This window comes from Archocentrus centrarchus, unplaced genomic scaffold (assembly GCF_007364275.1).
Source record: "Archocentrus centrarchus isolate MPI-CPG fArcCen1 unplaced genomic scaffold, fArcCen1 scaffold_58_ctg1, whole genome shotgun sequence".
Classification (NCBI taxonomy): domain Eukaryota; kingdom Metazoa; phylum Chordata; class Actinopteri; order Cichliformes; family Cichlidae; genus Archocentrus; species Archocentrus centrarchus.
In genome coordinates, this window is record NW_022060279.1 from 568,909 (window position 1) to 589,318 (window position 20,410).

The 20,410-nt window shown below is 40.2% G+C and overlaps 1 protein-coding gene across 3 annotated transcripts in view; it reads left to right on the top strand.

Moving 5' to 3' along the window:
• Positions 1-20,410, top strand: part of LOC115777632 (syntaxin-binding protein 4) — a 142,980-nt gene that overhangs the window by 22,340 nt on the left and 100,230 nt on the right. The gene's annotated exons all lie outside the window — the stretch shown is intronic.

A 20,410-nucleotide genomic window follows, 5' to 3' on the forward strand; every position in this document is an offset into this window, starting at 1 on the left:
CTTGCTAAAGGCTAAGACACACCCAGAATGGCCTGATCCCCAAGGAGCAGCCCCATAAGGGACCAGTCCCATCCAACTAGCAGCCAGTAACCTGCCTCGGAACAACATGAAGCACATGTCAAGCATCATACTGGCTAAGATGAACAGGCACATAGCACATTACATGAGCGGGGCCCAGAAAGGAACTGGCAGAAACACCAGGAGAGTAAAACACCAGCTAATGGTAGATGGAGCAGTCATTTGAGACTGTAAAACCAGACTGACCAACCTGTGCACCGCCTGCACTGATTATGACTCAGTGCCTCACACATGGATCCCAGAATTTCTAGAACTGTACAAAAGCAACAGGACCCTAAAGGGCTTTACACACTGGACATGTAAATTTTGTGTGAATGTTTCCTGCATTAAAAATATTTTTCAGACTCGCCTGTTCTTAATGCAGCCATTCACTCCGCCCGTGTCGTTCCACAGGACAAATTTGTGGCATTTTTTTTTTTTTTGGAATCAAGTTAATTTTTTCTGACTTTTGCAAGCAAATAAACCGATCTGACCAATCAGAGTGCTGCATTTATCAACGTGAGCTCATAGCTCAAACAGTGATGTGGGAACAGTAAAATCAAACTCCGCAGACACACAGCTACATGCTGCTCCGGTCAGTCAGCTCACTGAAATTATTCTCTGCCTCCATTAGTTCTTATTGCGCTTTTCTACTCAAAAGAACTTACACAACACGTTTATATTTACCCATGCAAACAAGCACTTCCATGATTAATTAAGCTAAGTGCTTTAATTGTCTAACATTCACACACATTCATACTCCAACAGTTGCATCAGAGAGCAACTTGGGGTTAAGTATCTTGCCCAAGGATACATTGGCATATAGCCTGGAGTAGCCAGGAATCGAACCGCTGATCTTCCAATCAGTAGGTGACCTGCTCTACCTACTGAGCTACAGCCACAAACTATAGGAGAGATGCAATTGATATTCCACCAATTCACATGAAGAAGAACCGCCCTTTAATAGGAAGAGACAAAACCACGGTCAGGGCAGGGCAGCCATCTGCCAAGATGGTTTTTTCTTTTCTTCTTTTTGGGGGGTAAAGAAAAATGGGGAGCCCAGTAATAGAGCACAAAGACCAAGGAGCCCAGAAAGACTGAGGACAAAACACAAACTACAGGAGAGATGCAACAGTGGCATGTAATGCAGTAGGAGTGAAAAGAGGTGAGTGGTGAAGGGATGCTTAGCGGATCATGGAAACTCTTCCAGCAGCCTGACCCTGTACCAACATAACTAATTACCTGATCCACTCCTAAATATAAGGAAAGTTTTAAGCCTAATCTTAAAAATAGAGAGGGTGTCTCTCTCTCCTGGATCCAAACTGCGAGCTGCTGCCACAGAAGACGGGCCTGAAAGCTTCTTTTGAGGAGCTACAAGTGATCCTGTAGTCTGAGAGCGCTTTATTAGGATAATAAGGTACTACGAGATCTTTAAGACCAGGTCTGATTGGTCAAGCCCTTGTATGTGAGGAGAAGAAAGTCAATACTGAATTTCACAGGGAACCAGTGAACTTCAAGAAAAAAGGTTTTTATACAGATAGCCAGGTCACATTTCACGACTATTTCAGGAAATGTGAAATAGTCTTTAATTCTGGGTTGTTTGTGGTGTTGGTGTCTTATTTGGTTAAAGTAGATTTAGCTTTGGTGTTTATTTTTTATTTATCTTCTATTCAATCAAAGCAGGTCATTAAGAACACATTATTTTTTTAAATGTTGGCCTGGCAAAGTCTCTTAAGAAGGTATGGTAAGGTAAAAGAGAATTATCAACTTATGTTTCAACAAACCCACTTCTACATATTCACAGCATGAATAATGTGACAACAAATGCTACATGAAAAACAATCAGAGCACTCTGACACAAAGATCATGAGTTTCTTTGTGTCAGAAATCCTGCAGGCCGGTGTTTTAGATGTGTCTCTGCTTCAACACACCTGAATCAAATGGCTGAATGACCTCCTCAGTATGCAGTCAAGTTCTCCAGAGTCCTGCTGATGTATTTCTGTATTTGACTCAGGTGTGTTGAAGCAGAGACACAGACCAGGCCTGGACTTGAGGATCCCTGTTCTAGAGGCTGTTGTTGACATGTTTTCTTTGATTTTGTCATCTTTAGCAGCACAAAAATTGAGTTTATCCACACAGAAATCTGTATTTCAAACTGAATCTGAGCATCTAAGCGCCTTGAGGCGACTGCTTGTTGTTATTTGGTGCTATATAAATAAAATTGAACTGAATTGAAAAAATACCATCTAGTACGTGCTATCTATGTTTTCAGCAGTTTTTGTTTTGGTATTATTTTTACTTCCTTTGAGATGTTAGGATCATTGAATTATACACATATTGGTGCTTCAGTAAGAAAGGGGAACTGCAGGATAAATTTGCTCTGCATCAAAGACTAAAAATAAATTGGCATGGCTGCCTTTCATTATCAGGCTGGTTTTAAGATCCCACACTTTTATTTTCTTTTCCTTCTTAACAGACTGTGAAACAGTCTCATGGTATTGGCTTTTCTAATCAGCATTCCCTCTGGAGATAATCGATTTGTGGGAAATGACTTTATTGGGTTTGATTTTCTTTCCACAGAAGATGTGTTTCCTGAGCCAGAATGCTGACTCTTTTTGCCTTTAGGGACCCTTGCTTGTTGTTGATGCAGTTTTTACTCCCTCTGAACATATTGATGTTTCCTTTCTTAGTTGACTGGTCTGTTGGGTCTGTTTAAGAGCGTCAGGTGTGACAGACATCGCTCTCGTTTTTCATTTCAACTGAAAGATCTGCTTCTATATTTTATTTCTTATATCAAATCTTTATTTCGAACATGTAACATATGTTAATACGCATAAAAGTTCACGTGTAATCAGTGACATTTTTTTTGTTTGAAAGGGAGTAGGAGGAAGCAACTACTTATTAATTGCTACCCCTGACTTGCTTATCCTTTATATCTGTTTTGATTATACAATCTGAAATATACATATGTGTATAATATGTACATAATACGCAGTTCCTTGTTATATTATCTTTATGAATTAATGTATAATTATTTAACTATACCTTGCCAGAAGTATAGGTTTTTGATATCATTTTTTATGCACAGTACATCCTCCTTCATTCATATAGTGCTTTATAAGTGTTATTTTATACATTTTTTTAACTGATTTATATTAGTGCATCTTTTCAAATTCTCTTCTAAATGATTCCACAGATTCACTCCACAGGCCGCTCTGCACACGCTCCTTATTGTTGTCCTTTATGTTTGTTAAAATTTAGCTCTTTCCTCGGCTCATGACCCCCTTCTGTGTCTGTGAACTTTTTTTAATGATTTATGGTAACATAGTATTTCTTGCTTTGTACAGTATTTGACCAGTTTTAAATTTTACCAGATCCATAAATTTCAACATGTTTGACCTTAAAAATAAAGAGTTTGTGTGATCCAAAAAGATATCCAAAATTATTAACTATCCTTATTGCTCTTTTTTGTAATGTGCATAGTGGCTGTAATGTGCTTTTGTATGTGTTACCTCACGATGCTCAACAATTCAAGTAAGATAAAACCACTGAACAGTATAAAATATGCAATGATTTCTGGTTCAGAACGTGCCTTGTTTTTCCTAACACAGCGATGCTCTTTGCTATTTTTGCTTGGGCTTCATATTTTTGCTTTAGCAATTACCCGATAGCCACATAAGCCATCTGTTATCAGTGCAGCAGCTAGTGGACTGTAGATAGAAAAAGAGGAAGAATTATTACAGGCTGAATGGGTTGCAGATGGAATACAGAGCTGCAGCAGAATGTATTACAGATGCATGGAGAACCGAGCAGGGTGCTGGCTGTGCAGAGCAGTGTGGGAATCGTAGCTTAGCAGAGAGTCCAGAGTGTGGAGAACTAATCCGGGCAAATATAGAGTGAAATCCAGAGCAGAGCAGCAGAATTAGATGGTTTGAGGCTTGCAGAGCAGAGCTGAGGCTGTGAAGAGCTGCAGACTGAGGTGGAGTGGTGTGAGAGTCTTACACGCCTCTCTGCAGCTTCCCTCCTCCTGCCATCCCCCCAAAACCCCATCCCCATAGAGTCGGTGCCTGCTCCCAGACCACCAAAAACCAAAGCTAAAATCAGCAAAAAGCTATTTAAGCATAAAAATAAAACAATTAAATGTGGATTGTTAAACATTAGGTCTCTCTCTTCCAAGTCCCTATTAGTAAATGATTTAATAATTGATCAACGTATTGATTTATTCTGCCTTACAGAAACCTGGTTACAGCAGGATGAATATGTTAGTTTAAATGAATCAACACCCCCGAGTCACAGTAACTGTCAGAATGCTCGAAGCACAGGTCGAGGAGGAGGAGTAGCAGCAATCTTCAATTCCAGCTTATTAATTAATCAAAGACCCAGACAAAGTTTTCATTCTTTTGAAAGCCTGACTCTTAGTCTTGTCCATCCTAATTGGGAAAATCAAAAACCTGTTTTATTTGTTATTGTCTATCATCCACCTGGTCCTTACTCAGAGTTTCTGTCTGATTTCTCAGACTTTCTATCTGATTTAGTGCTCAGTTCAGATAAAATAATTATAGTGGGTGATTTTAACATCCATGTAGATGCTGAGAATGACAGCCTCAACACTGCATTTAATCTATTGTTAGATTCAATTGGCTTCTCTCAAAATGTAAAGGAGCCCACCCACCACTTTAATCATACTCTGGATCTTGTCCTAACATATGGCATAGAAACTGAAGACTTAACAGTATTCCCTGAAAGCCCCCTCCTGTCTGATCATTTCTTAGTAACATTTACATTTACTTTAATGGATTACACAGCAGTGGGGAATAAGTTTTATTACAGTAGAAGTCTTTCTGAAAGTGCTGTAACTAAGTTTAAGGATCTAATTCCTTCATTGTTATGCTCTTCAGTGCCATGTGCCAACACAGTGCAGAGCAGCTACCTAAACTCTGCTCCCAGTGAGGTCGATTATCTCGTCAATAGTTTTACATCCTCACTGCATATAACTTTGGATACTGTGGCTCCTCTGAAAAGGAAAGCTTCAAATCAGAAGTGCCTGACTCCGTGGTATAATTCACAAACGCACAGCTTAAAGCAGATAACCCGAAAGCTGGAGAGGGAATGGCGTCTCACTAAATTAAAAGATGCTCATTTAGCCTGGAAAAAGAGTTTGTTGCTCTATAAAAAAGCCCTCCGTAAAGCTAGGACATCTTACTATTCATCATTAATTGAAGAAAATAAGAACAACCCCAGGTTTGTTTTCAGCACTGTAGCCAGGCTGACAAAGAGTCAGAGCTCTGTAGAGCCGAGTATTCCTTTCACTTTAACTAGTAGTGACTTCATGGATTTCTTTACAAATAAAATTTTAGACATTAGAGAAAAAATTATTCATAACCATCTCAAAGATTATTCTTCATGTTCGGCTGCTTTCAGCACTGCTGGTATTTGTTTAGACTCTTTGGCTCCAGTTGATCTTTCAGAGTTAACTTCAATAGTTACTTCCTCCAAACCAGCAACATGTTTATTAGATCCCATTCCTACTAGACTGTTCAAAGAAGTCTTTCCAATTATTGATGCTTCAATTTTAAAAATGATCAATCAGTCTTTATTAGTTGGCTATGTACCACAGGCCTTCAAGGTGGCTGTAATTAAACCTCTACTTAAAAAGCCATCACTGACCCAGCTGTCTTAGCTAATTATAGGCCAATCTCCAACCTTCCTTTTCTCTCAAAGACTCTTGAAAGAGTAGTTGTAAAAAAGCTCACTGATCATCTGCAGAGGAACGGTTTATTTGAAGAGTTTCAGTCAGGTTTCAGAATTCATAACAGTACAGAAACAGCATTAGTGAAGGTTACCAATGATCTTCTTACAGCCTCTGACAGTGGACTCATCTCTGTGCTTGTCCTGTTGGACCTCAGTGCAGCTTTGATACTGTTGACCATAACATTTTATTACAGAGATTAGAGCTTGCTATAGGTATTAAAGGTACTGCACTGCAGTGGTTTGAATCATATTTATCTCATAGACTCCAATTTGTTCATGTAAATGGGGAGTCTTCTTCACACACTAAGGTTAATTATGGAGTTCCACAGGGTTCTGTGCTAGGACCAATTTTATTTACATTATACATGCTTCCCTTAGTTAAACTGCAGGAATGTCTTAAAGACATTAAGGCCTGGATGACCTCTGATTTCCTGCTTCTAAATTCAGATCAAACTGAAGTTCTTGTACTCGGCCCCACAAATCTTGGAAACATGGTGTCAAACCAGATACTTACTCTGGATGGCATTACTTTGGCCTCCAGTAACACTGTGAGAAATCTTGGAGTCATTTTTGACCAGGATATGTCCTTCAATGCACATATTAAACAAATATGTAGGACCGCTTTTTTGCATTTGTGCAATATTTCTAAAATTAGAAACATCCTTTCTCAGAGTGATGCTGAAAAGCTAATTCATGCATTTATTACTTCTAGGCTGGACTATTGTAATTCATTATTATCAGGCTCCCTGAAAAGCCTTCAGCTGATCCAAAATGCTGCAGCTAGAGTACTGACAGGGACTATAAAGAGAGAGCAGATTTCTTCCATATTGGCTTCTCTTCATTTGCTCCCTGTTAAATCTAGAATAGAATTTAAAATTCTTCTCCTCACCTACAAGGTCTTGAATAATCAGGCCCCATCTTATCTCAAAGACCTCATAGTACCATATCACCCCAACAGAGCACTTCTCTCTCAGACTGCTGCTTACTTGTGGTTCCTAGGATACTTAAGAGTAGAATGGGAGGCAGAGCCTTCAGCTTTCAGGCCCCTCTTCTGTGGAACCAGCTCCCAGCTTGGATTCAGGAGACAGACACCCTCTCTATTTTTAAGATTAGGCTTAAAACTTTCCTTTATGATAAAGCTTATAGTTAGGGCTGGATCAGGTGACCCTGAACCATCCCTTAGTTATGCTGCTATAGGCCTAGTCTGCTGGGGGGTTCCCATAATGCACTGTTTCTTTTCATTCACCTTATTTACTTTGTTTATACTCCACTCTGCATTTAATCATTAATTGTTATTAATCTCTGGCTCCCTTCCACAGCATGTCTTTCTCTCCCCTCAGCCCAACCGGTCGCGGCAGATGACCCCCCCCCCCTGAGCCTGGTTCTGCTGGAGGCTTCTTCCTGTTAAAGGGAGTTTTTTATGGGGTAAGATAACTGTCAAAAAGAATGTATGTGTAAGGAGTCTAAATTCGTACATGTAAGTCAATAAACGTGCATAAATATAAGATTTGTATTTCGAATGCAATCTACAAAGTTACAAGTACAAGTTAGAACTTCTCAACAATACAAGTACAAATTTACAAGTACAAGTTATAAGTTAAAATTTCTCAACAATACAAGTACAAATCACAAATTTACAAGTACAAACCTCTAACTATTGAACGTCATACTGTGCATGCGTTAAAAGACAACATTCTGGGCGCCTGGGTTGCTTAGTGGTGAAGCACAATACCACATACACACGCTGCGTTGCAGTGCGGGCGGCCCGGGTTCGCGTCCCGTGCAGGCCCGGGGCCGATTTACCTGTGTGTCTTTCCCTGTATCTTTCCTCCATTTCCTGTCTCTCTCCCCTGTCACGAAAAGCTGCTGTGGCCAAAAATGGGAAAAAAAAAAAAAAAGCCAACCTTCTTATGGAGGATACTTCTTCCTGGTTGGTGGATTATTGTGTTGATTATGAAGTATGATTCTGAGTTTCCTGTCATTTTTGTGGAGTTTCCGTTGAGGTACATAACCTAATATTATGTGTTTGCTAGGCGCAGCTAACGGAGATTTTGAACACCGCTCACAGTCTGGTGTCAATGATAACTAGCAGGTTAGGTTCGTCAGGGAATGCCAGGCAAACGGTTAGAGAGGGCAATTCATCACAGCCTGTCGAGGGGCAGCAGACAGACAACAGACAACAGATAAGACAACCAGTAAGGCTTTCTCCACCGGAATAGTTTGTAATGAGCCACCAACCAGGAAGAAGTATCCTCCATCTGCCATAAGAATGTTGTCTTTTAACACATGCGCAGTATGACGTTCTATAGTTAGAGGTTTGTACTTGTAAATTTGTGATTTGTACTTGTATTGTTGAGAAATTTTAACTTATAACTTGTACTTGTAAATTTGTACTTGTATTGTTGAGAAGTTGTAACTTTGTAACTTGTACTTGTAAATTTGTGATTTGTACTTGTATTGTTGCGAAGTTGTAACTTTGTAGATTGCATTCGAAATACAAATCTTATATTTATGCACGTTTATTGATTAAGATTAAGATTAGATTAAGATTAAGATAGTGTTTATTTGTCACATGCACAGTTATACACAGTACAATGCACAGTGAAATGTATTTTGTACCTGCAACCATATATACACACACATATAAATAAGAAGAAGAATAAAAAATAAAAAAAGTAATTCACACTATACACTATACTCTATATACTATACACTATACACACTTTTATAAATTATAATATTTACATTGTGCAATAATGGTAATTTACATGTACGAATTTAGACTCCTTACACATACATTCTTTTTGACAGTTATCTTACCCCATAGTTTTTCCTTCCCACTGTCACCAAGTGCTGCTCATAGGGGGTCGTTTTGACTGTTGGGTTTTCTCTGTATTATTGTAGGGTCTTTACCCACAATACAAAGCGCCTTGAGGTGACAGTTTGTTGCGATTTGGCGCTATATAAATTGAATTGAATTGAATTGAATTGAATTGAATTGAATTGAATTGAATTGAATTGAATGGTGGATGAGAGGCTGCAGGCAGATGTGGACTAGATTCACTTTTCTACTTTTACAATGATTTATTAAAATGTGTTTTATAGTTTGTTGTAGCCAGCTCTGAGGTCAGTTTTAAAATGCAGGCAGTGACCAGTTCAATCTTTCACGGTGAGGCTCTGTTTTCATATCGTCTTTGTTTTTCAGCTTACACCGTACATTATCCAAAGTTCATTGTACCTTGCTCTTCTTAGATGTGTTAGTTATTGTGTAGTTAGTTGTACCCTTTGTTTATTAGTAGGTTCTATAAAACATTTTATCATAACAATCTGTAATGAAATTATCTAACTGTATAATGGTAAATGGCCTAGTTCTTCTAGAGCGCTTTATGCAACATGTCCTCATTCACACAGGCACTTTTTCTAGATCTAAGTGCTTTCTATCTAACGTTCACACTTCAATGAATGAATCAGTAGCAACTTGGGGGTTCAATATCTTGCTCAAGGATACTTTGGCATGCAGACTGGAGCAGCCAGGGACTGAACCACCAACCTTCCAATTAGTAGAGGACCTGTTCTACCTCAAATAAAACCTCTAAACCTAAATACTGATTATCTTAAATCTAACATAATTATAGAAAATAAGATGAAAATTAACAAGTTAACTTTTTGTTTGTTTGTTTATTGTTTTTGTTTGTTTTTAAGCCTGTCATGTCAGGCAGTTTTCACAATCAGAATCATGAGCTGAAGGCTCCGTTGTGCCAAACATATTTGCTATTACAAGAAGAGCTCTATAACTTATGTCATGCAATAAAATGCAAATTGATTATTTGAAAACTTGCAAAATCGGCAGTCGATCTTGTTTTCCCCAACACACACACACACACACACACACACACACACACACACACACACACACACACACACACACACGTATATACACATATACACACCTGCATGTACACGTACAGTGGCTTGCAAAAGTATTCATACCCCTTGAACTTTTCCATATTTTGTCACAACCACAAACATAAATATATTTCACTGGAATTTAATGTGAAAGACCAACACAAAGTGGTTACAATTGTGAAGTGGAAAGAAAATTATACGTGATTCAAAACATTTTTTACAAATAAAAAACTGAAAAGTGCGGTGTGCAAAAGTATTGAGCCCCCCTGAGTCAATACTTTGTGGAACCACCTGTTGCTGCAGTTACAGCTGCAAGTCTTTTAGGGTATGCCTCCACCAGCTTTGCACATCTAGTGACTTCTTTGTAAAACAGCTCAAGCTCAGTCAGATTAGATGGAGAGTGTTTGTGAACAGCAGTTTTCAGATTCTGGATTGGGTTTAGGTCTGGACTCTGACTGGGCCGTTCTAACACATGAATATGTTTGGTTAGAAACCATTCCATTGTAGCCCTGCTTTATGTTTAGGGTCGTTGTCCTGCTGGAAGGTGAACCTCCGCCCCAGTCTCAAGTCTTTTTCAGACTCCAACAGGTTTTCCTCCAAGATTGCCCTGTATTTGGCTCCATCCATCTTCCCATCAACTCTGACCAACTTCCCTGTCCCTGCTGAAGAGAAGCAGCCCCAGAGCATGATGCTGCCCCCACCATATTTGACAGTGGGGATGGTGTGTTCAGAGTGATGTGCAGTGTTAATTCTCCACCACACATAGCACTTTGCATTTTGGTCTCATCTGACCAAAGCACCTTGTTCCACATGTTTGCTGTGTCTCCAACATGGCTTCTGGTAAACTGCAAACGGGACTTTTTATGGTTTTCTTTTAACAATGGCTTTCTTCGTGCCACTCTTCCATAAAGACCACATTTGTGCAGTGCACGACTAATAGTTGTTGGATCTCTGCATTTGGTCCAGAGTCACCATGGGCCTCTTGGCTGCATCTCTGATCGGTGCTCTCCTTGTTCGGCCTGTAAGTTAGGTGGACGGCCTTGTCTTGGTAGGTTTACAGTTGTGCCGTTCTCTTTCTATTTCCGGATGATGGATTGAACAGTGCTGTGTGAGATGTTCAAAGCTTGGGAAATCTGATGCTGTTTACTCCCCAATATTCTCTTAACCAACCTCTGAGGCCATCACAGAGCATCTGTATTTGTACTGAGATTAGATTACACACAGGTGGACTCTTTTTACTCATTAGCAGTCATCAGGCAACTTCTGAATGCAACTGGTTGCACTCAGAGAAAAGGGGGCTGAATACTTTTGCACACCACACTTTTCAGTTTTTTATTTGTAAAAAATGTTTTGAATCATGTATAATTTTCTTTCCACTTTACAATTGTAACCACTTTGTGTTGGTCTTTCACATTAAATTCCAGTGAAATATATTTATGTTTGTGGTTGTAATGTGACAAAATATGGAAAAGTTCAAGGGGTATGAATACTTTTGCAAGCCACTGTGTTCGTCTCCCTTGGCATATGTTAGAACAAATTATGATCAATCCATACTTCCTTCTTCACCGCTCTACTCGACAGGGCTGTCTCTTGAGCCCTCTTCTGTTTGCTCTGGCTATTGAGCTCCTTTCAGTTGCCCTCCATAGTGACTCAAGTATTTCGGGTATTTTCTCTTGTGGTCTTTAGCAGTATCCTTGTATGCGGACGATCTTCTTCTTTATATTTCAGACTTCTCTGTTTGCATCCCAGCAACTCTCTCCATTCTGGATTCCTTTGGCGCTATTTCTGGTTATAAGCTTTACTTGGGCGAAAAGTGAACTTTTCCCCTTGAATAAGGCTGCAAATGAGTATCCGTTAGAGACCTTGCCTTTTAAGATTGTCAAGCATAGTTTCCTCTATTTAGGTATTCTTGTAACCTCTAAATTTAGGGATCTTTATGCAGCAACCTTTGCCACCCTTTTGACTCATACAAAGATAGACTTTGAATGCTGGTCTTTACTAAACTTGTCTATTGTGGCTTGTATTAACACTGTTAAAATGATTACCCTCCCCATATTTTATTTCAATGTGTCCTTATTTCCTTACCACAAACTTCTCAAATTGTTCTCAAAAAAGCCTCCTCGTAAGCAGCTATTGCAAAGACCTAAAACCTTAGGTGGTATGGCCCTTCCTAATCTTACATACTACTATTGGGTGGCTAATCTTAAAATATTACAGTTTTGGCTTCACCCAAACTTCGGTGCTTCCATTTCAATTTGGCTATCAATGGAGACCAGTATCTCTGTCAGCCCTGGTTCATTCCCCTATTAAATCTGCCACTGACTTATACACAAAGCATATAATTGTTAAGACATCCTTGAAAATATGGAAACAATTCAGACATTTTTTTGAGCTCCAGTCATATTCATTGCAGGCCCCAATAATATCAAACCACGTCTTTTCCCCATTTTTCGTAGATGGTCTTTACCCACAATACAAAGCACCTTGAGGCAACTGTTTGTTGCGATTTGGTGCTATATAAATAAAATTGAATTGATTTGAATTGAATTCAGATTTGCTCTTTAGATGTGACTCCTGTGACTCCTGTCAGGAGGCTGTGGGAGCAGGACTTAGGTGAGTAGATTACTGATGATATGTGGAGTAAAGCGCTCAGGAAAGTGCATGAATCTTCTATTTGTGCTAAGCAGGCATTTATTCAGTTTAAAATAGTACAACGTGCACACCTGACAAAAGTTAGATTGTCAAAAATGTTTCCAGATGTGGACCCTGCCATGATGTGGTTTTGTACTAACCTAAGATCTTACTGGGGAGAGATTTTTGACTCGCTATCTAAGACTGCCGGAAAACAAATTTTACCCGCTGCTAGTATTGTAGTATTTGGGGAACCCCCTCTTTGCATACACCTGTCCTCTCAGGAAGAAGCTTTCTCAACCTTTGTCTGCTTATTGGCCCGACGCCTGATTCTAGCAAAATGGAAATCTTCATCACCGGCCTGTTGCCAATTTGCCCGCGTGTCTTCCCCTGTATCTTTCCCCCATTTCCTGTCTCTCTCCACTGCTAGCAAAAGCCGCTGTGGCCAAAAATGCAAAAAAAACCCCAAAAAAAACAACAGGCTACCTGCAAAAGTATTATTTATTTCATTCTATTCATTTGTTTTTGTTTTGCTGAGGGTATTTACTTTACTCCTGAGTTTGTTTTGTCTGTTTTATGTTATGTTTTGTTTTTGTTTTGTTCGTTATATCAGGTCTAAATCATTACGATACTTCTTTTGATATGTTTACATATTGGTTATTTCCTTACAAAAAATAATAAAAGTTGTTGGGAAAAAAAAAGAAAAAAAAAGACTTGCTCTTAGCATTAGTAACATCTCTTACAACAAATAAACAATCAAACTCTGTCGCACATATAGTGTGTTGTCGATCTTGTTCTTCAGTAAAAACACAATGTATCTACTTTTAAACAGTATGTGGATGAATATTGCAGATGGAGCCTCCAAGAACTGCTGGGTGAAATGCCTCAAGGTTATCTTACTGCCATGCTTTGCGTGCTGTGACTACAGGGATTCTCACCACCCAGCTTTGCACAAACATGCACACCACTGTCATAAAACGGTCAAATATACATCAGTAATGGTAACTTTTCCTTTGATCTTCCAGAAAATGTAGTGCAGCTCCTTTTCTGTAGAGGGCAGCCTTGTAACTGGAAACACTTGTCAAGGATCAACCATCTCTTTAGTTTTTGTCTTCCCTTTGTATTGCTCTCTGTTTCACAGATGCACACATTCATTATTCTGTCTCTCTCTCTCTCTCTCTCTCACACACACACACACACACACACACACACGCCGTCATTATAATTTGGAAATTTGTCTGGAGGAAAGCACTGGTGCGTGTGTCTCTCTGTGATTGAGTCCAGGCCTGTTTGATTTCTCAGTGTGGATTGGATAATCTCATAATCTGATAACGACCCACTGTGCAGATTTAGTGATTAAAGTTCTGAGGCAAATGGTTGTTGCCATGGCTGCCAAATAAAAGAAGAAAATAAATCTGTGTGCAATGAAAATGTGTGTGGTTGCATGCACAAAACAGAGCTGGTAAAAGTGTATCATGAAAATAAATTGTTCATTCGTGCATAATCTCTACATTTTCCATTTGATTGGAAAGCTTCTTAAAATAGACAGTCCATTATTCTACACTTTGTTATTGTCAGATATTTTAGCTTCAGATTGAACACTTTTTGTTGGATTTTTAAGAAGTTCATATTTTCTTTCTGTGTAGAGTTTGCATGTTCTCTTTGTCTGTGTGTGGGTCTCTGAGTACGCTTGCTTCCTCCCACAGTCCCACATGCAGTTAGTGGGGTTAGGTTAATTGGTGAGTGTGAATGGTTGTCTGTCTCTCTGTGTTAGCCCTGTGACAGACTGGCAGCCTGTCCAAGGTGTACCTTGCCTCTCACACTATGGCAGCTGGGATAGGCTGGAAAAGGGTGGACGGACACTGCTGTGGTCAGACTCATCTCAGGAGATGCACATTTATAACAGAAGAATTGTCATCATCCTCGGTTTCTGCACATAAGAATGGTGATGCTTCCACTAACAGTGGAAAGGTTCCTCCAAAACCAGTAGGTGCTTTTAGACCTGTTGCTGTCAGCCTTCATGAATCGCTTGTATACTATCAGCTTATCAGTAATTAGCAGACAGACACTGTTAGAGACTTGCTATTGAACATAGTCTTTAGCAGCTCCATACTGTAGCTGCTGCTTTTTCATTTTTTTCTTTTTTTAAAGACAGATAAAGAGGAGAGCTTAGACTCACAGAAACGAATAGCTGAAGGATGACCATTCATCTTGCTCTTCTGCACCCATATAGGAAATCAAATAATAGGATTTTACAGCTTAACTTTTTACTGGGAGACAAAGGAATGCGGACACTTTGAGAGTTCAGAAATATAAATGAAGGCTATTCACTTGCTGTGATTTGCCTTGAAATATATATTTTTTTACCCTGGCACCCCAAAGAATTTCACCAAAAAACAGTAAGTGTGATCTCAACTAAACAGATGACAACAGCCATTAGCCGCCTGCTATTTTTAGTACAGTTCAAAGCACCTTTAAGTTCTTCAAAGCATCTCTCAAAGATGCTTTGAAGATCTGCTAAGCTGCTCTAGGTATTAGATTAAGAAATGTAGGATTTCATATGTTACGCAACTCAGCAGCTGATCAAAGTGAACACGTCACCCAAATCAAATGCTCATTGAAAGAATTTAGGTGGATTACCCCAAACATTGTTTTGGCATTGGAGAAACATGCAAAACAAAACAAAACAAAAGAAAAACACTGAAAGATGGATATGAGAAGAAAGAAGACACTGACAAATGTAAGACTTGAGGTCCAGAGCAAGCAAGTCCTTTCCCAGTGAAGAGTAAGAAGACAATGAAAAGGATGAAAACCTGCCCTGTGTCAATTTTCTGACAAATGCAAGCTGCAGTTCCCCTTTTCTTCCCCACATGGGCATGGGTAGGGGTGCTGTACTGCTGTCCATATTTTGGTGTCAAAAAACACCTTTGACACATTGGTGTGCTCGCCAATTACAAAATGCATTATATATGATTGCCAGGATAGTTCAAACTAACTTTCCAGTTAGCTAACCATGGGGACCATCTTCAATGATGCCTTTAGACAGCTTACTGTTAAAACATGTCAGTATTGGACAGTGGGAGTGCCCGCTGTCCTTGGTCTGGGTGCTGGTGTGTCCTTTATGCCGGCCTTTTCTAGACACTGGTAGGATTTCTGTCTTGATCCTGGATTTGTTTTGTATTCCTGTTCTGATTTCATGGGTTTTTAGCCATGCAGAGCTTTAATTCTCAAGAATTCTCAAGATTTCTCAAGATGGCACCAGTGTTTGTGACCTGCCGTCAGCTTTTGCCTGCTTTGCTTGTGTTTGTTTTGCTTGCATCACATTTTTTCAATGATGTTTCCTCTCTTTTGGTCTACAATCGCCTATTCCTCCTGAGGATTAGAGCCACTGTTGAAGAGCAGTGCCCCCCCCCCCCCCCCCAAAAAAAAAAAACTGCTTGGCTTCCTTCTCAGCAGCTGATGAGGGTTTTCTTTCCGGACCTGGTGGGGATTGTTTCCCAGTGGTCACTGAAACCCGCCTACCAGTGGATCGTGCCCGTCGCCCCACTCTCTAGCATCGCTGCCCCTCGGCGCCTCTCGTCCCATCTCCGTAGAAGCAGAGTGGAACACTGAAATCTTCGTTCCCTGGGTCATGCATTCCAGTCAGCTACTGGTTCTTCCTTGGCCAGGCTGGCCCTGGTAAATGCTAGATTGCTAGCCAACAAGACTTTCATCCTAAATGACTTCTTTACTTCTCGTCACCTGGATTTTCTTATGGTCACGGAAACTTGGTGAGTTGAGCCCACTCTCTGAACTTGTCCCACCAAACTGTCAATATTTTAACTCACCTCAGTCAAATGGCCATGGTTGAGGGCTGGCCGCTGTTTTTAAAAACACCTTTAACTGTCAGCAGCTAGCAGTTGACGGCTACTCCAGCTTCGAACTTCAGCTATTTGAGATTAAACTTTCCACCTCGGTACTGTGCACTCTAGTTTACCGACCTCCGAAATATAACAAAGATTTTATCCAAGACTTTTCTGAATTTCTGGCAGAAACTATGCCAAAATATGACAGTGTTTTAAACCTTGGGGATTTTAATATCTATGTTTGCTGCCTGAATATGCCGCTGACAAACAATATTTTAAATCTTCTGGACTCTTTTAATCTCACTCAATCAGTTAAAGGCTCGACTCACAAACATTGACATACTCTGGACCTTTTGTTGTCTAGTGGGCTGTCTCATATAACATAGAAATCTGTGAACCAAATCTTTCTGATCACATTCCTATAATATTTGAGTGTTCACTTTCAAGTCAACCTGTGAAACTTGACATAACCTCACATCAATCTTGCATGGTCACCCCAGTCTTCCCACTTAAACACTGACAACCTACTTTCTCTGTTCAGTTCAGTTTGTTTGGAAATCCTTGACTCCATTTCTCCTCTAATAACTAGGAGTCAAAAAATTAAAACTGAGCCTTGGTTAAACAGTGCTTCCCTGTTAGTTTGTCTCTATTACTAAATGATTTAATAATTGATCAACGTATTGATTTATTCTGCCTTACAGAAACCTGGTTACAGCAGGATGAATATGTTAGTTTAAATGAATCAACACCCCCGAGTCACAGTAACTGTCAGAATGCTCGAAGCACAGGTCGAGGAGGAGGATTAGCTGCAATCTTCAATTCCAGCTTATTAATTAATCAAAGACCCAGACAAAGTTTTCATTCTTTTGGAAGCCTGACTCTTAGTCTTGTCCATCCTAATTGGGAAACTCAAAAATCTGTTTTATTTGTTATTATCTATCGTCCACCTGGTCCTTACTCAGAGTTTCTGTCTGATTTCTCAGACTTTTTATCTGATTTAGTGCTCAGTTCAGATAAAATCATTATAGTGGGTGATTTTAACATCCATGTAGATGCTGAGAATGACAGCCTCAACACTGCATTTAATCTATTGTTAGATTCAATTGGCTTCTCTCATAATGTAAAGGAGCCCACCCACCACTTTAATCATACTCTGGATCTTGTCCTTACATATGGCATAGAAACTGAAGACTTACTGTAACAGAAACTTCTGAAAGTGCTGTAACTAAGTTTAAGGATATAATTCCATCATTGTCCTCTTCAATGCCATGTGCCAACACAGTGCAGAGTAGCTACTGGGGGTGCAACTAAAGATTGTTTTGGTAGTTAACTAATCTGTCAATTATTTTTTTGATTAGTCGATTAGTCAACGATTATTTCAGTCTTACCTCACCTGTTCGATCCTGCCCACCTGTCGCCTTGTTGTCTCCCCTTGCAATTAAAATAATGACCCATAAAATATGAGTTTGAAACTATTCAGCTGTATTTTTAACATTAATGTGACCATCACAATAAATATCAAATAAACAATGCATATTAAAATGAATACAATTTTTATTTTTAAATGAACATATAATGAGCAAGTAAATAAAAATGGCCTCTGTCCAAAAAACAACTGAAAAGTTTACAGACGATTCAGTTCATGAAGAGATTTACTATTCAGAATGCTGATGTAAGAAAAAAAATAGGAGACAACGTAGCTGCTCCTATTACCCTTCACTCATTAGCTAACATAACTGAAATGACCTCAGTGCAGCTTTGATACTGTTGACCATAACATTTTATTACAGAGATTAGAGCATACTATAGGTATTAAAGGTACTGCACTGCAGTGGTTTGAATCATATTTATCTAATAGACTCCAATTTTTTCATGTAAATGGGGAGTCTTCTTCATACACTAAGGTTAATTATGGAGATTTTTTTTTCAAAGTCAAGTTCTTTTACTGTCATTTCCACATATGTACAGGACATACAGAGGATTGAAGTGGCCTTACTCTCAGACCTGAGCTGGAACGGTGTAAACATACATCTAAATCTGAATATGTTTTACAGTAAATGAAGTGCAAAAGAGTGTAGAAGTACTAAACTTAAGAAATAAGTTTAAATAAATATAAAAATAATTACAAAGAAAAAACAATTATAAAAAATGTCAGCCTTTGAGGTGGTAATGCAAATATATGATGTGCAAACAGAGTAGCTTATATGCTGGGTATCTGAGTAATTTGGTGGTATTGGTGGTGGTGGTGGATGGGAGGTGGGGGGAGGGGTGGTCAGGATCAGGGGCTCATGTGTGCAGGGGGCAGCAGGAGGGGGAGCAGAGCAGGGAGGGAGCTGATTGCCCTGACAGCCGGTGCATGAAGCTGTCCCTCAGTCTGCTTGTCCTGGCCCAGAGATTCTGCAGTCTCCTCCCGGATTGCATCTGGCTGAAGCGGGTGTGTGATGGGGGGGTGGACTCCATGGCAATACAGAGGGTGAGGCGGGTGTTGTAGATATCTGGGGGGGGGATCAGGATGGTTTCAATCATGCCCCTGTAAAACGTGCACATGGGGCTCTTTGCAGTTTGCAGAGAAAATAGAGGTGCTGGTGAGATTTCCTGGCCAGACAAGTGCTGTTGAGGGTCCAAGAGAGGTTCTCTGTGATATGCACACCCAGAAACTTAGTGGTGCTCACCCTTTTCACTGCAGCACCGTTGATGGTCAGAGGGGGATGCTGGGGTCGTGTTCTCCTGAAGTCCACAACAATCTCCTTTGTCTTCTTCACATTCAGAGAAAGATTGTTGTGGCTGCACCACAAGGCCAGGTGGCTCACCTGGCTCCTGTAGTTTTTCTCATCATTGTTGTTGATGAGACCCACTACACTCATGTCATCCACAAACTTGATGAAGATGTTGGAGCTGTGCAACGGCGTGCGGTCTTGAGATGTTGCATGACTAGCAGTTCGAAGCACTTCATGAGGATAGGGTGAGTGCAACCGGATGGTAGTCATTGAAACAGGTAGATGATGACTTCTTTGGGACAAGAATGATCGTGGAGATTTTGAGGCATGTTGGGACAACAGCGAGATGTTGAAGATGTCTGTGAAGACATCAGCGAGGTCCCCTGCCTAGTCCCTCAGTACACAACCTGGTATGTTGTCACAACCGGGAGATTTGCAGGTGTTTATCCAGCTGAATGTTCTCCTCATGCTGTCTGGACACAGTCTCAACGCCTGGTCACCAGGAGGGGATGAGAACTTCTGAGCAGGCATGTTGTTATGCGCCTCAAACCGAGCGAAAAACTGGTTCAGCTTGTTCAGCAGAGAGGTGGAGCTGTTGCAGGTCTGCGGAGGGGGCTTGTAGTTGATCATTGCCTGTAACCCCTGCCACAGGCTGAGTCCCTGAGGTCACTGAAGCGATGGGCTATCCTCCTGGAGTACTGCCTCTTAGCCTTCCTGATGCTGCGGGACAGGTTGGCCCTAGCTGTTGCAGGACTCTGGAGCAGACTGCAGTCACGTAGCTCATATCTTTGTTCGGGGAAACTGTTGTTCTGCCAATGTCGCGCAGAAACTTAGGGGGGCAAATAGTGTTCTAGTACTCGAGATCTGTCTTGGTCTCGAGACCGCTTTCTGATGGTCTCGGTCTTGTCATGGACTCGGACATTGCGGACTCAGGATTTTATGTCAAGATCAGTCAAGACCACAGCTGTGGAAATATCACTAAATTGCCAGAATACTGTCCAATTTATTTGTTAACATCTTTGCTTTTATTGGATGCAAAACGTACTGATTCAAATCCAACAAAGATTGCGCTCCTCTGCCTCTCAAAGGAGCGCACCTCGCAGACTCCGCCCCGGCTAGGTCGCTGCAATTATTGTTGCTTGCGCCTGTATCATTTCACCGCAGTTTGCAATCTACCACAGAGCACGGACAGTTTCATTCACAATGTGTACGTTTGATCTCACTGTAGTCATGCGTGCGCCTGATTTCATGGGCTACAGAAATTAAAATGACAACCAGCATGAACACGAAGAGAAGTAAGAGGGAAAATGAAGATCAAAGGAAAATTTCAGGCTTCCGATTCAACAAAAAAATCCCAGCATGAAAGGTAAATACCAACCTTCATGTATTTGATACACAAACTAAAAATTTAATGCAAATTTTAGGGCTGCAATGATCCTTGGAGTAACTCAATTCGATTATTAAAATTCCTCGACACAAATTTATTGACGCAAAGTGCGTACT